This window comes from Lactuca serriola, chromosome 8 (genome assembly GCF_051521515.1).
Source record: "Lactuca serriola cultivar US96UC23 chromosome 8, Lser_US96UC23_V15, whole genome shotgun sequence".
Taxonomy (NCBI): Eukaryota; Viridiplantae; Streptophyta; class Magnoliopsida; order Asterales; family Asteraceae; genus Lactuca; species Lactuca serriola.
The window spans coordinates 10,084,855-10,103,181 of NC_136415.1; the positions used below are offsets into that span (position 1 = coordinate 10,084,855).

The window sequence follows — 18,327 nt, forward strand, 5'->3', positions numbered from 1 at the left end:
ACAAACACTTGGACAAAGTGAATGATGTGGCCGACTACTTCAATGTACCGAATGTCCCCCGCGAGACCCAGCTTCTTCGCATGCTCCCAGTCACGTTCAAAGGAGTTGCAAAGGATTGGCTAAAGTCACTTCCTCCCAGATCAGTCACCACATGGGCCAAGATGAAAGAGGAGTTCATAGATCACTTTTGTCCACCCTCCAAAATAGCCAAGCTAAAGAAAGCAATTGCCAACTTCTAGCAACAGCCCGGAGAATCTCTTTATGAAGCATGGGAAAGGTACAAGAGTTTACTTAGAAATTGCCCACATCACGACCTTAATAGCCAACAAGAGGTCTCCATTTTCTACAATGGAGTCAATGTCACCACAAGGCAATTGCTAGATTCTCAAGGTCCGCTCACGAAGAAGGCGCCCTCGGTAATCAAGGAGCTAATTGAAGAATTCTCTAAGCACTCTAGAGAATACCACAATCCAAGAAACGGAGTAAGTCAGGGAGTAGTGAACGCGGCAAATGATAGCATAGCGGCAGTGATAGCTAAGCTTGATAGTCTTGATAGAAGAATGACAAAAATGGATCAAACAATCCATGCTATGAGGGTGGGATGTGAAAATTGTAGAGGGCCCCATCTCACCAAGGATTGTGATTTGCATGAGAATGGAAATAAGAAAGCTCAAGTCTTCTATTCAAGCGGCGATCGATACGACGAAAACTGGCGAAAACCTAAGAAGGAATGGCTCTCGTACGAAGAGTATAAGAAGGCTAAGGAGGAAAAATACAAGCAGAAGGAGAGGGGACTATATCAAAGAGAAGAACCGGTAGAAAAGAAAGCTGATTTGGAAGAAATGTTCACTAGATTCATAGCCGCGTCCGAAAAGAGACACAATGATCACGAGGCTGCAATACATGAGACCAGAAACATGCTAAGGAATCAGCAGGCATCCATCCTCAACATTGAGAAACAGCTGGGACAGCTTGCACACCAAGTGAACGAAAGAAGACCGGGTCAACTTCCAAGTAATACCGAAACCAATCCAAGAATGGAGAATGTGAGTGCAGTGACCTCCAGCAAGGAAGAAATATTCACAAATACACTGAGAATCTCCAAAAGGAAGACAGAAAGGGCAGAAGAGTCGGCTCCAGCAAAACCCGATCTGACTCACCGAGTCTCTCTAGTGGACTCGACGAGTCCGTGCGTGAATGATAAAACTTTCAGTTCTTTAAAGCCATATAATCCTCCTTTGCCATACCCAATTAAAGCCATGCCTGCAGAAAATGTTGAAGCATATAGAACCTTCATGAAGCATGTTAAAGCCCTCCAAGTTAATATGCCATTTGTGGAAACGATGCTCCAGACACCAAAATACTTCAACTTGCTAAAAGGTCTTTTTGCTTCTAGGAAAGATTTGGCTGAAGTCACGGAGATACTATTGGGTGAGCTACCCGAAAAAAAGGGCGATCCGGGGAATATTATAATTCCGTGCCAGTTTGGTAATGAAGTTGTCACCCAAGCATTGACCGACTCGGGTGCAAGCATCAATCTGATGCCTTTCACTTTCTTTAAGAGGTTGAATTTACCGGAGCCAAGACCGGTAAATATGAAGATCCATTTGGCAGACAAGACAATAATTCATCCACAAGGCGTTTGTGAGGATCTCCTTATTAAAGTAGACAAGTTTATATTTTCGGTAGACTTTGTGGTGGTTGACATGGAAGAAGAGCCCAAAATTCCAATCATTTTGGGGAGATCATTTTTAAACACCGCATGTGCCTTAATTGATGTATGCGAGTATACATTAACATTGAGGGTGGGTGATGAGTTCGTAATATTTAAAGCTTTACCAGAAGCCAAGAAAGAAGAGGAAAGAAAAGAAAACATCTCATTTATCCATTTGGATGATGAGATATTACAAAAAGAACTTGAACTTTTGCAAAAAGAAGATCCAACCAAGTTTCTGCTACATTCTGGAGAGGATGGAGATGCTAACAAGGACTTGGAGGAGTTAGAAAAGCTACTGGAAGAAGCCGACTCAGAAAACACCCAAGAAATGGTGGAATACGATCAGACTCGCTGAGTCACTTTACTGGACTCGACGAGTCCAGTCGAATTTGATAATAACTTGGACGGTTTGGATCTGCTGGTTGCTAGTCCTCTGTATAATCTGGATTTGGAAATTTTTCCTCGTTCTTTAGGAGAACAAACAGAAAAAGAAGACATGGATACGGAAGTTAAACATGCTTATATAGCATGTCTTAATGCAATTACACTTGAAGATGGGGTGAGCACAGAGAAAGAAAAGGAGGCAAAAGAAAGGAGGGTGGAAGCTGATCAACCATTCATTACCAAACCTAGAGCACACACCTTCATAAAATACGAAGTAATTCAGTTTGAAGGAAAAGAAGTGCAAAAGAAGGTGAAAGCGAATGGGGTGAAGAAGAAAAAGAGGAGAATGGAAGCCCAAGCAGCTGAGGATGATGCTGTGAAAAAGAAGAGAGAGGAAGCAAAACGGGCTTACAAAAAGAAGATTCACGCTTACAAAACGAAGTACAAACCACAAAAGACTAGGCGTGCATTCCCGATGCTGGAAGATGACGAGACGTAGACGGGAAGGAGTCCAGCTAACGACTCCTTAAAAAGAAGCGCTTGGTGGGAGACAACCCGTTGTTTAGAGTTTGCTTTCTTTTACCTTTTTGAGTTTTGTTTGAAAATTTTCGTTTTTTTTAGAATTTTAATCTTCCAAATCATCGGACATGTCTGCTTGAGAGTGCGTATGGACTAAGTGTGGGGTGAAATAAATTTTCTTTTCTTAATAAATGACAAGAATTTTAAAAAATTTTGAATTGTTTGCAAGAGACTCGCCGAGTCTGCCCATGACTCGACGAGTACATATAGATTCAGAAAAAATGGTATCGCGACCAGACTCGCCGAGCCTGACCCCGACTCGACGAGTCGGTATTATTTACAGAAAAAAAATATTGAAATTACTTTTACAACCGGTAACTAGGGTTTTAACCCTAATGAATCAGTTTCTTTTTCACACACACTCGCCGTGCGCCTCTCCCTGAATTTTCTCTCAAGCATTCAAGTGTTCCTCTTCCATTATTCTTCAAAATTTCCAAGTTTCATCACAAAAGGTAACAAATTTCTTCCTCTTTTCTGTTAAAAGCATGATTCTAAGGCTATCTATGATGGAAATTGCATAGAAAAAACCGATTTTGAAAATTATTAAATTTCTAGGGTTTCGATTTTTCATGAATTATGATGTTTTGCATGTTTATTCTTGCCTAAATACCTTTCATGAATTGGGCTTAGCTGCCTCCTTCTTCTTCGGACAGTCTTTCAAAATGTGCCCTTCCTCATTACAACTAAAACACATCCTTTTGTTGTTCGGACACTCATTGGCAAAATGCCCAATTTTTCCACACTTGTAGCAGGTTACATTCTCACTACATTTTCCAAAGTGCTTTTTCTTACACTTATCACACCACTTCGCTTCGCCTCCTTTTCCTCCACCAAACTTTTTCGAATCAGACTTCGAAAATTTGCTTTTCTTGTTGGAACCTGAAGTTCCTTCAAACTTTCTCTTCTCACCAACCTCAACCTTGTCGGTGGTTCTCCCCTTAATCATCTTCTCAACAGACTTGGCAGCCCAAATAGCTGCCTCTAGAGTATGTGCCTGACGTACCGACACCTCGTACTCCCATGAGAGTCCTTTTGCGTATCGGTCAACCTTTGTCAGCTCATCTGGCACGATGCGCAAAGCAAACTCCATCTTATCGGTAAAGTTATTAGTGTATTCATCAACTGACATGCTGCCTTTCGTCAATGTCAGAAATTTGTTCTCTAATTCCAACAGATTTTGAGCTGAGCAGAACTTGCGCTTGAACTGCGCCAAGAACTCTGCCCATGACAATTGCAGTGGCTCATTAGGGCTTAAGGTCTTCCCTAGAGTGTTCCACCATCGAACGGCTCCACCTCAGAACTGACGCACTGCGTAGATAGTCTGCAACTTGCCTCTGCAGCCACAAGTCATGAAGGATAACTCCATTTCGGAGATCCAATCCATCACTCCAATCGGATCCTCCTTTCCATTGAAGGTCGATGGTTTGCAAGTTAGAAAGTCCTTGTACTTGCATCCCATTCCATCATTCCTTCCATCATGGTTGTTTTGCCTAACTATCGATGGGTTGGCTTGACCAACAGACCCACTGAAGTTTCCACCTTCCGAGTGCCCTTCATTTAATTCGGGCTCTTCCACACGAATTGACAGTTCTTCACGATTCTGTTGAAACAACCGCCTAGTCTCCTCCATTTGACGATCCAACATTGTTTGAATCATCATTTGCACACTAGCCATGGTTATTGGCTCAGGTGCTGCTGCTACGACATGTATTTGCTCAATCACTGGTGGTTGAATCCTGTTCTCATCAGCATTTCCAACTCCACTTCTCGTTCTTACCATTTTGATCTACACACCGAATAAGGTGAAAATTAGATCCTCAATCACGATAGATATTCAAATCATCCTTATCACTCCGAAACGTTTACATGCTAGTTCTAATATCGTAGACGTACGCTTAGAATCCTACACACATAAGGTTTCCAGATCCGGTCGGCAACAGACCATAAATCCGAACAAATAATATCGTATATGGCAACATATAACATTTAGCACATAAAAGCATTTTAGACAACTTTCCTAAAATAAACTAGTGCTCGTGTCTAAAATATCACAGACACACATCTCAAAATTTCACTTAGCATTTTAAGTTTAAGTCTAGAAATCCTATAAATTCCTAGTTCGCTTAAACTAATGCTCTGATACCAACTGAGACATCCCCAAAATCTCGGCCAGAAAAGACCGATTTTCATTTATGCTTTTAAAATAATTTCAGAGTAAATCCTTTTGATTTGAAAGAGTTGCAGAATTTGTTCCCAAAAACAAAACGTGATAAAATAATATTTACCAAAGCATTTCATAAAGAAATGTTCTTTCATTATATAATCAAAACTCGGGATGTCATGTTCCGATATAGACCATAAAGCATAAACGATAACATTACAGGTCGTTCAACAAATATATAAATATACAGACTTGTAAACAAAACAACTTGATGATTCATCCATCTTATGCCCTTGCGCCACTTCCTGTAATACAAATAAACTGAGTGGGCCAGGCTTGGGAGCCTGGTGAGCATATAGGGTTTTCAACCCACAATACATAATTATATTTAATTCCACCAGCAAACAATAACCCAATTACCCATTCACGTTATTCTCACTTTAAGTCCCTAAAACAACTAACACAAGGGACCTAGTCTTAGAATATTTCGTCGGGGAGACAACACATGCATTCGGGGGTTTCCCGGCAATATATGTCAAATAAGGCAACCGTGAGGGGGATGGAGCACAACGAATGAACACCCGAGTTCATTACCACCAACAGGTGGCGAACCTGCTAGCGTTCCACAGGACTGTCTAGAAAAGTCTGTGGTCGTCATCTAAACTCCTCTAAATGACTAAATCAAAACAACATCGAGGCCTCTCATCTGTTTATCACACAACTATCTACCCATGTTCTACCCAACATATTAGTAGATAAAAATATATATTTTTATACATAGTTTAAAACCTGTATAGCATTCTCATTCAATACATATTCCAAACAACAGATGAGACACATACACATAACACGTATTTCATAGAGAATAAATCAGATCAATGAGATAGAAGAAAGTGAATATACATTCACACATATAACAAAAAAATATACACATAACACGTATTTTATATAAAATACTTCATAATTATGCGTTAGAAGAAAGTAACCACACACTCACTTGATCAGAAGATGATCAGACAACACTACGGCTTATAGAAGTAGTATTCTTCGCCAGATCTGGAAGATCTTCACAAAAACCGGACTCCTCGCGGGCAGAGATTCGGCTCCGAAATTGCACTTCTCGGGATCTTAGGGGCCTCGGGACTTGCTTCAGGGCTCGGGAATGATACCGGGGCTACGGGATAATTCTTACACGAAAAACGATGCAAAAACGCGAGAGAAAGGGAAGAAATGAGCAAAAGAATCAGTTGCCCTCGACATCCTTTTATAGGGGGCTGGAACTTCGATTTACGCTGGGCGTAATGAGGATAGGATCACTGACTCCCCCCCTTCGGATAATATCGGTATTTTATAATTAAATTAAATATCGAAAATATTTAATAAACTTCAAAATTTTATATCTTTCTCATACGAACTCCGTTTTCGACGTTCTTTATATCCACACGTAGGTGAGACTACGCTCTACAACTTTCGTTTAGGTTCCGTCAGCTAATTTTAACTTTATTTTTATTATTTATTTTTAGTAGGCCGGGACAGGAAAACTCCGTTATAAAATCATAACTTCTTCATCCGACATCCGTTTTCGCCTATCTTTTCATCGTTTCACTACAATTAACGAGATCTTCAATTCTCGTTTAGATTGTTTCGGCTAAAAACCGATCGATCTCAAATCGAGTATTCGGGCTGCATACTGCTAAGTCAAAACTTTGAAAAATCATAACTTCCTCATACGAAGTCAGATTTGGGCGTTCTTTTTATGCACGCTCTCGGTTTTACAAAATCTACAACTTTCGGTTAGATCACTAAGACTAAATATTGCTCTAACGTAAATTTCACTTTTTACGTTATTCAGCGTTGTCGGTTCTGTCGCGAAACTTCGACAGGTCATAACTTCTTCGTTATAACTCGGATTTTGGCATTCTTTATGTCTTCGGAATCCTTGTTTCGACCACTACATCTTTATGCAAAGATATCGGGCTTATCTCACACTTCAAATTTGACGCTTATTTTATTCTTAATTCATTAAATTATAATAATTAAAAAAATAAATACATAATTCACATAATACTCAAATATTTCATCATTAATACTTCAAAAAGAGTTACAAGGGTTAACCTAGACTATTACATCAACAATAATGCCTAGCCTGGAAACGCGGGTGTTACAGTATGTATTAGCTAAGTAAGGATTATTGTTATGGTTGTAGGTGATCCTAGAGCTGGAAACCCACCTTAGCCACTTCAATGGTTTTTTTATGTAGTTCACTGTTTCAGGTGAGTTTTATTCACTATATCAGCAGGGTCTAAGGCACCAAGGTTGGACCTTTTTAGATTTGTATCCTGATTTATTGTATGATGATATGATTAGTGATCTGTTAGATCTGCATCCTGGTAGATAGGATGGTGCTATGCTTATTGATCTGTTAGATCTGTATACTAGTAGGTAGGATGGTGCTATGCTTATTGACCTGTTACATCTGTATCCTGGTATATAGGATGACGCTATGATTAGTGATTTTTTAGATCAGTATGACTGACTATGCATGCTAGCTAGCTTTCGATATATATATATATATATATATATATATATATATATATATATATATATATATATATATATATGTGTGTGTGTGTGTGTGTGTGTGTGTGTGTTGATTGTGTGATTGCAGTGGGTTGAGGCGATCCTGCTTTGCGTGGTAGGATAATAGACCCAGGGCGGCCCATATAGGGTAAAGGCCCGACGCGGACGGTCCAGTCAGATCGAAGGCCCGAAAAACGGTCTAGACAGGCTGTAGGCCCGGTAGGGCGACCCAGAAATGCTGAAAGTTCTGAGAGTGAGCCAGATAGACTGAAGGTCTGGTGTGGGTGGTCCAGTCATACTAAAGACTCTGTATGCATACTATTTGATATGATATTGTTCTGGTTGTATGACGTTGCTATTTTAGGGGTAACTCACTAAGACTTCGAGCTTACATTTATGAGTTTTGTTTCAAGTACTTCTGATGATCGTGGGAAGGCGAAGGCGTGACCGTACACTTCCTCACATTTTATGGTTTGGATTTTTAGGATACTCTGATATGGAACTATTATGAAAACAATTTGTAAACAGAAATTGTTTGGGATGTTTTTGCAACGATTTATGAAATTGGGTTGATTTTGAAAAGTTTAAATTTTTCATGAAATTTATGAATTTTACAACTGGTAGGTGGTATTTGGATATGGTTTTCTTAACAAATTTTACCCCCATCTTCATGTATTGATAAATATGACGTTCATTGATTTGTTGCAGCTAATACAAATTGATTATATGTTGAGCCCATATTTAAGATAAATTTCAAGATGATTTAGCTATTGATAGGTCCCTTGAAAGTTGTTATGTTTTCTGTATGTTAATTATACTATTGTAGTGTTTTGACTTTTGAGGGACAAAATTAATTGTTTTAAAGATTTGATTTGGGTGTTTAGTTCATATTTTTCAACCAATACCATTTGTTTTTGGGATTACGTGCCCAAGAATTAGATTTAGGCTTATTGTAATTTGGATTTGGGTGTTTAGTTCACAATTACATAAACACAAAGCGCTTTAGATATAACCAACAATCTCTTTCATTCAACCACTTATATAAAAAGTTTTGCATTTCATCAATAAAGTTGTACTTATTTTTTCAACCTCATGCTTAGGTATATAAAAAGTAACTATACTTCCTCATTTTCTTACTTAATTTTCTGAATTTCTTTATATTCACACCTCTACCATATTTTATTTAAAATTTCACGCAAAAATTCTAAAGGTGAAGCTACTACAACGTGTTAAAGACTAAGTTGGTGGTAATTTCGAAGCATGATATATTCTTAAAGAGGACAAATATAATCTAGAGACATTACTCATTCGCCGTCGCACCAATTATTATTTAGTTGATCACAAAGTATCTACAATATTACTTTTCATTTAAAATTAAAAACATATAAAACAATATTCTAAAAATAGATAGTTACTTAAAAAAATCACAGGCAAATGACTTCCACACCCGAGCATAATGAATTAAAGAAAATAGATTTTTTGTCTAAAGAATTTACTTAAACAGAACAAAAAGTGTAAGCTTTGAATTTTTGCAATCTTGGTTTGGCTTTAGCACAATTTTTTTTAACTTTTTCTTTACTGTCACAAGAGAATGAAAGAAGGGTAGGCTGCACTACTTTAATTTTTAATTTGTCATACGAAAATTGTATTTTGGTAAATCGATTGTGGTTGTTTTCTTAATCTATTTAGTTTTCATCATTTTTTCATTAAATTGACACATAAAGAACGTAGCTTTCATCTGTATCTTCAAAATATTTTAGATATTAATTTGAATCAACCATATAAATTTACAGAACAATCATCTAAATATGTAAATTAATAACTTAAAATAATAGCTATTTGAAAACCATTAATTCATGATTATTTTTTGAAGCATCAATATTTGTTTAATTTATTAACCGTGATGAAAGATCAACAACGAACTCCGTTTATAGGAGTGAACCAACGAACCTAATAATATCCTTCATATTTGATTGATTTATCGATTTCATCAAGAAACTTACCGTAACAATCATGTAATTCATTGAGCATTCAATCGTATACAATTATTATCATCAATCGTAACAATTTACAGATTTTAGATCGAACATCAACAATATGATCAATTACATCCCTTGAACATAATGAGTTTGCAATTAAAGAGATATGATCGAAAACTAGCAAAGATATATACGAACCGAAGCAAATATCAAAAGATGTCTTCAATTACATTTATTGATTGACTCAGTTCTACTAAACAGGGAATTATAGAGATTGACTTAAAAATTGATTATATTGAAATTTCTAAATCAGGTGATTGAAGTTAAGTATTAAATATTATTTCTAGTAATCGTTTGCATCCAGTCGCTTTTTTTTTACAAATGATTTTTTTATAATTTTTTTTACTATACAAAGATAATTTCTATGCTTCGAACAAATGCATATAATTTTGTTTATTCTATATACAAAATTTGAGTTGGACAATTTGAAACACCAAAAGACATTTTAGATGCAATTTGCATTTCACATCTGGCATAATATCTAAATACAAAGATTGGATCGGGTACTAATGAGAATCATTCCTTGTATTCTAATGAAGATACAATTTTTGTGTAATTTTTTTTTTACAGTAATAAGATAATTTCTATTCATCTAACATATGTATAGTTTTCACTTACGTATGCATTGGATTGATGCATATGTTTTTTCACATGATTTATTAACATAAAATGCACAATACACAATGTTGTTTATTAAAACGATAGAAAACTTATGTTACATTATTTTCAATCACGAAAAACTGACAGATTTTATCAAAAAGTTATCAAAGTGAAAAAATCAATCGAACAAGAACATGGTCATTCGATTGTTTACAAATTTTCCTATCAAGTCCCGATTGTTTATAGTTTTTCCCTCGTTTAATACTTTCTAGCATTTTTCGAAATATTGTTTAAACATTATTCATTCAAACAAATACCTGAAGAATGAATATTTTTAAACATTAATTTCGAAATTCAAGGAATATTTTGGTTGGTTTGAAAAACAAAATATATATTTTTTATTTTTTTATTTTTTAAAAATTAATATGCATATTCATAATATACTTATTCTTATGCATATACTTATACTTATTGTTATACATATGCTTATACTTCATATACTTATGAATATATAAATATACTTATTTTTATGAATATCCATATGCATATGCATATGAATATTCATATGAATATGCATATGTGATATACTTATTCGTAAACATATTCATATACATAAGCATAATCATATGTATTTAATTGCCCTATGCATATAATTATTTTTATTCATATGCATATACTTATTCATATGAATATGCATATACTTATAAATAATTATATACTTATTCTTATACATATACATATGCTTATTCATATTCGTATGTATATATTTATTCTTATGTATATGACTATACCTATGCATATGCATATGCATATACTTATGAATATGCATATAGTTATTTATATGCATATTCATATACTTATGAACATGCATATGTCATATATTTATTTTTATACATATACTTAAGCGTAATTATATGTAATTAATTTCCTTATATATATATATATATATATATATATATATATATATATATATATATATATATATATATATATATATATATCAGTCTTGCGGAAATTGGCTTTAGCGGGCAATTAATCGACGATTAATCGCTTGGCGGTCTTAAACCGACTACGATTAGAGTGCTCGACGGAAATTGGTCAAAATCGGTCAAACTCGGGTTGGACGGTCTTGGCGGCCATAGGCGGGAAAATTTAAAAAAAAATAAAAAAATTTAATTTTCAAATATTACACCAAAAGTTTAAATTTTCAAAATTTTAAGTTTTCAAATATCAAAATGTTATAAAAAAATTTTGAAAATTTTAAATTTTCAAAAACTTAATTTTTTAGGAAATATTATTTTTTTTAAAATAATTTTATTAATAATTTAGGGTCGCCGATTAATCACCGCCTAGTCCGAGTAATCTTTTATCGTCAGTTGACCGCCGAGCTATTACGGAGCGATTTTCACAGCCTTGATATATATATATATATATATATATATATATATATATATATATATATATATATATATATATATATATAAAACACATGCATATGCATATAAATGTATATACATGCATACATTAATATAAATATATACATATGCATATGGTGCATATAAATATACATATCATATATGCCTATAAATGTATACATGTGTATATGATGCATATGCATATAAATGCATACACATGCATATTGATAAACATATATGCATGAAAACTGAAATTGTGTTGTTCTTATTGTTAAAATCAATGAAGATAGAAAAACTGGAAGGTAATGCTAAAAAAGAAACAGAAATAGACTAGAATGATGTTAAAATTGATCTTATAGAAAAGCTTTTTTGGTTTCAAAAGAATTGGTCGTGGATGATGACGGGTTCCAGTTTGTGGGAAAGATAAAGGGAAAAAACATGGGAATTTTCACAATACGAGACATGTATATAATGTGAAAACCGGCCAAAATTCTTGGAATAAAAGTGGAATTCAAGGAAATATGGGAGAACCTTTTAAACAGAACATGAATGGAAGGAATCAGGTTAATGGGTTCAATTTTGAACAAGGGCAATCAAGTTATACTTAGTTTTAAAAAAAATAGAGGGAAGAAACAAGATACTACTAAATTCAGTTTTAGAGGTAAAGATTCAGGGGTATTTATGTCAAAAGGGGAGATAAATGGAAATTCTAACGGTACATGGTTGATTACTTATGACATAATATTATTGTGTTGTACTTTATTGATGTTCTTGTAAACTGATAGTTATTAGCTTTACGTGCTACATGTTTTTTTTTTCTTCTTTTCATCATCCTTTGGTTTCTCAAAAATTATGTTACAAATAGGGAGAAACAAAAAAAAGGGTGAATAGGGGAAAACAAAAGTAACACTCCTATATAGAAAAAAAAACAACCCTTAATGGAAAAAAGATTAGCGCCAACAACAAATAGCAACACCATATCACAGTCCATGAAGAGAGCCAAAAAATACAATTAAAGGCAATAGAGTCCACCCAACAAATAAAAAGGTAGGTAACAAACACTAAAGAGCAATAGAAACATGAGAAGCACCAAAGAGCAACCGAGGCATCAACAAAACTTGACATCCAACAGGGGTAATGATGTCAAAATGCAAGAAAAACCCAAAAATCGTAGTAGAAAATTTTACAACGTTTGATAATTATTCGAAAATAACACCTTAAATTATTTTTGGTCAAGATATTTATTAGAAAATTTTACCTGATATGATGTGAATTTATGCTTCATAAAGGGTAAATGTGTCTGACGTGATTTTAATCATTTTATAGCATGTTAAAGTGAAAGTGTGACATCCCCAATTTCACGGCCAGAAAAAACCGATTTGTTTATGTTTGTTTTTAAAAATCAGAGTAATCTTTTAAAGAAAACAGTTGCGGAATTTGTTCCCAAAACAAGATATGATAATAACTTATCAAAAACATTTCTCGAAGAGAATGTATTTTCATTTAATAATAAAACCTCGGGATGTCATGTTTCGATACAAACATATAAGCATAAGCATAACTTACATTCAATTACACTAATGATTTATATCTCCTTTAAATCTCTTTGTGAAATATGTCTCCGTATTAATACCTGTGATACAAAGAAAACTGAGTGGGTCAGGCTTGGGAGCATGGTGAGCATATAGGGTTTTCATCCCACAATGTTATATCATATATTTATAAATATAGAACATTCAAACTTGTACAATTTCACCATATAAAGACAACTTTTTATCCCACCCCATCGATTCTCACAACGACACGATCTAAACTCTCATATCTAAAATTTTCCTCTTTACCCAATCCCTACTCACGGATCTAAAACTATTATCTTCACCCGATCAATATTCACGAATCTAAAACTAACCTTTTCACCTGATCCATACTCACGGATCTAAAACTAACCTTTTCCCTGATCCATACTCACGGATCTAAAACTACCTTTTCACCTGATCCATACTCACAGATCTAAAACTACCTGATCCATACTCACGGATCTAAAACTAACCTCCTGATCTGATCCATACTCACGGATCAATAATTGTACCCAATCCATACTCCCGGAATAGGGACAATTAACTATACCTTAATCCCGATCTGATCCATACTCCCGGATCAATAATTGTGCCCAATCCATACTCCTGGACTAGGGACAATTAACTTAGTCTTAATCCATACTCTCAGACTAATAACAAGTTTTTCTCTTTACCTGATCCATACTCCCGGATCTAAAACTAACCTTTTGGTCTAATCCATACTCACCCTTTTATCACACACCAACTATCTTATCTACCCATGTTCTACCCAACATATTTGTAGATATAAAATACATATACAGTTTAACTCATTTAAAAACTATATAAAACATCCATTCCACACTCATCTCAAATGAAACACAACAATATATAAACACATAACACATATTTTATAACAAATACTTCATATTTATGTGTTAGAAGAAAGTAATCACACACTCACTTGATTAGAAGATGATCAGACAACACTACGGCTTGTAGAAGTAGTATTCTTCGGTAGATCTGGAAGATCTTCACAAAAACCGGGCTCCTCGCGGGTAGAGCTTCGGCTCGGGAATCGCACTTCTCGGGATCTTCGGGGCCTCGGGACTTGCTTCGGGTCTCGGGAATGATACCGGGGCTTCGGGATAATTCTTGCACGAAAAACGATGCAAAACGCGAGAGAAAGAAGAGAAATGAGCAAAGGAATAAGGCAGCCTCGACTCCCTTTTATAGGGGGCTGAAACCCACATTACGCTGGGCGTAATCTTAGGTTACGCTGGGCGTAACCTGGATAAGCCCGGTGACTCCCCCCTTGGATAATATCGAAAATTTATATTTATTTTTAATATCGAAAATATTTAATAAACTTCAAAAATTCATATCTTCCTCATACGAACTTCGTTTTCGACATTCTTTATATCCCCGCGTAGGTGAGACTACGCTCTACAACTTTCGTTTAGACTCCGTCAGCTAATTTTGAATTTATTTTTAGTAGGCCGGGACAGGAAAACTCCGTTATAAATTCATAACTTCTTCATCCAACGTCCGTTTTCGCCTATCTTTTTATTGTTTTACTACTATTAACGAGATCTTTGATTCTCGTTTAGACTGTTTCGGCTAAAAACCGCTCGATCTCAAATCGAGTATTCGAGCTGCATACTACTAAGCTGAAACTTAGAAAAATCATAACTTCCTCATACGAAGTCAGACGTGGACGTTCTTTTTATGCACGCTCACGGTTTAACGAACTCTACGACTTTCATTTAGATTGCTAAGGCTAAATATTGCTCTAACGTAAATTTACTATTTACGTCGTGCTGTGTCGTGCCAGTTCTGTCGCGAAACTTCGACATGTCATAACTTCTTTGTTATAACTCAGATTTCGGCGTTCTTTATATGTACGGAAATCTTGTAATATATACTATAACGTAATTAATATTATTCATTCTAAATAATCTTTCATCAAAAATTCATTTTTTTAACGCCTATCGTCTCTAAATTGACCAGCCCTGATCTACGGGCGTTACAGAAAGCTTCCAAGATCTGTATATATGTATATATGTAGTGTATGTCAACGTCAACTTAAGACAACAATAAACAAACAAGCATACGCATACCTTAAATGTAGGAACCTGGTTTTGAAGGTTTCTATGAAATAAATAGGAAAAAAAAAACAATGCATCAATCAAATGCATACAATATTTTTTAAAGTGTACTTTAAATTAATAAATTCTCAATCTATTCTAATAAATAAATTTCTTTTTTGTCACATGTCACACTTTTATTTATTTTGCCACAATTTAATTTGTGGTTATTTAAAATTAGTTTTTTTCCACGTCATTTAATGATTATTTCCATTGTATTTTATTACATATAATATTTAAATGTAATAAATGTAATAAAAAATACATACTAACTTCATAAAATTGACTTTCCTTCTAACTTCAAAATTTCTAAATCAAAGCCTAATTATTTTCCTTGGTTTATTTATCTAAATTTTTTTGTTACTTTATTTAAATTTAAAAGAAAAAAAAACACTTTAACTTTAATAACTCAATATTTTTCTTACAAATTCAAACTTTACAAATCTTTAGAATTATATATATATTTTTTAAATGAACTTATGTAATACATGAGTCTTACATGTAATGTTTATAACCAAACAATGATTTAATAATTAATTTCTATGAAATAAATAGTAAAACAAAACAATACATCAATCAAATGCATAATATATTTTTTTAAAAGTTTATTTCAAATTATCAATCTTGCCTACGTTCAATCGTTTCAAAGCATTACATTTCTTTGCATCAATTTATAGAGGCTGAAGTGTTGGTAGAAGCATATCTAGCCACATAAATCAAAATTTGGTATTGTCAGTTTGTTGGTTCGCTCCTTCAAATGAGTTCGTCCTTGATCCTGCCTCTATTAACAATAGTTTCCACATGCTATGTTCTAGGTACTTAAATAATTTTGTCTTATACCTCATAATATTATATTTTTTTATGCATGGTGTATAGTTTCCATGCATGGCACCTCAAAATAGTAGAGGACGACATTGGTCGGAATGATCAGCTTCTCTAATTTCAACCAAACAAGTGAAGAACTCAATTTTTTAAATTTCCAATCACTCGACCAATCCAATCGATAATACCCTAACACTTTAGTTTAACAAGTTTACTCGATTTCGATTAAACCTTTTTTGTTTATCATATCTCTATTTGATGGACTAGAATCTAGAAATATAATTGTCAAATGTTTTGCATTTATAATATTCTTGGACAGAGGCCCAATAATGTATGGACTGAGCCCAATGCTCTGTATACCATGTGAACTGAATTCTGATTTTGATGCTTTATTGACTGAGGCCCAATGCTCTATAGACCGTGTGAACTAAATTCTGAGTTCTCAACCCAATTGGCGAAGAAAATGAGCATGCAACTTATATCATAAAAGTTGTATTATGAAAGATTTATTACATATTAGGTGTAAAATCCGTGTATTATACGGGTTGATTAAAAAAATTAAATATTAAAATGTAAACATTAAATATTTTTTTAAACAAAATTTTGAAATAAGGAAAGAATAAATGTATTAATTAGAATTACTATCATATTTATTACATTTAATACTTTGCATATATAGGTATTATGTAAATTTTTTATTTTAAAAACTAGAAAAACCTAAAAATTGACATGTTTATAATATTTATTTCAAAAATACCAGAAAATGACAAGTGTCAAAACTCATGAGAGATTGACACGTGTCAAAAAAAAACTTTCATTTATTAAGGAGGATTTAGTTAACAAACTTAAGCTAATATATGAAAAATGCTTTTTACCCACACAAAATTAGTAAAAGTTATTAAGGATAACTAATGTCATAAATATTTTATAACTATCATTAATAATAAAAAACTTAAATTTATATAAAAACCCACGATGAAAAAAATAGAGAAAAAAAAACAAAAAAATAACATTTTTTAAAACTATTTTTTAGAAATTGACCAAAAATAAAGATATCCATCAGTAACTATTTCGGAGGGACACCTTACAAAATACACGCCTTTGGGCACCATAATATGTAGGTCGATCAAATTTCACAGGTAAACCCTGAGAAATATTAAACTTTCCTACTAAAATGGTTATTTATAAAAAAACAATTGCATGTTTAATGGCCAAACATTATATTCCATGCCAATTTACAAATACAAAGTATTTTTACGGAAAAATAAAAGGCTTTTAGCATGAAAGTCCTTTTTGACGTTTTATTTTTTCATGTAACAACTTATTTATTTATTTTTTTGCGTTAATGATTAATATTTGGGAAAATTTGTTCATATATGACCTAATATTTAGAAAGATTTATTCATATTTTTCTATTTAACCAATTTTTGCCTTCTACAATAGGCCACCCTTAGCCTATATGGTGCTGACGTGGTTGCCACGTGAGCGTGTCTTTGCCTTGCTTAAAAAATCATAACCTCCTGTTGTCTATATAGCAGCTACTTTACCACTAAACTAGATATGTTTTAGTATATGTTTTGTTTAGAAATGATATACACTATATATAAAACTGATTTAGTGGAGGGAAATAAAGCTTGTAAGGATAGAACCCCGAACTCCTTTACAAATGGGCAACACCTCTCCACTAGGATAAAACTGATTAACCACCTTCTAATTTCAACAATCTTACGAGAATTCATGGATATTTCTAAGTAGATTCAAGGCTCAAAATAAACTCATACAACTAAAGGGTCATGGGTTTGAATTTACACCAAGGGAGATTGAATCCATTGCTATAATTCTTTGTTTCCATGAGGCCTCCATTCCTTTCACTTATTCATGTCTCCCCTTTAGATCTAATATTGTTGAAAATTTTGAATTTAAACTCTCATTTGGGAAGTTAAGGGTGCGTTTGGTTGTGGAAAACTGTTTTCATTTTCTATGAAAATGTTTTCAGAAAATAGGGTTGAGTTTTCTTTTGCAATTTTCAATGAAAACACGTTTGGTTGGAACGAGTGGAGTTTTCATTTTCCATCTTAGAAATTTGGAAAACTATAAAAATCATTTTTCTAATTTACATACAGTTTGGAAAACTGAAAATTTTCATTTTCTTAGAAAACTTTGGAAAACTGAACGAACCAAACGCATTTCCAAAATTTCTGTTTTTTTTTGGAAAATTTTCCTAGAAAACTGGAAAATTTTCCACAACCAAACGCACCCTAAGGCTTTATATTCCATAGGCCGACTAACTCTCATCAAATTGGTCTTAGGTAGCCTTCCAATTTACT

At 33.8% G+C, this 18,327-nt stretch overlaps 1 non-coding gene across 1 annotated transcript; it reads right to left on the minus strand.

Annotated features, from left to right (window-relative positions):
- Nucleotides 1-209: 209 nt before the first annotated feature.
- Nucleotides 210-316, minus strand: LOC145071609 (small nucleolar RNA R71). The gene has a single exon (XR_013690614.1). It is a non-coding gene; the product is annotated as a small nucleolar RNA R71 (small nucleolar RNA).
- Between the last annotated feature and the right edge of the window lie 18,011 nt (nt 317-18,327).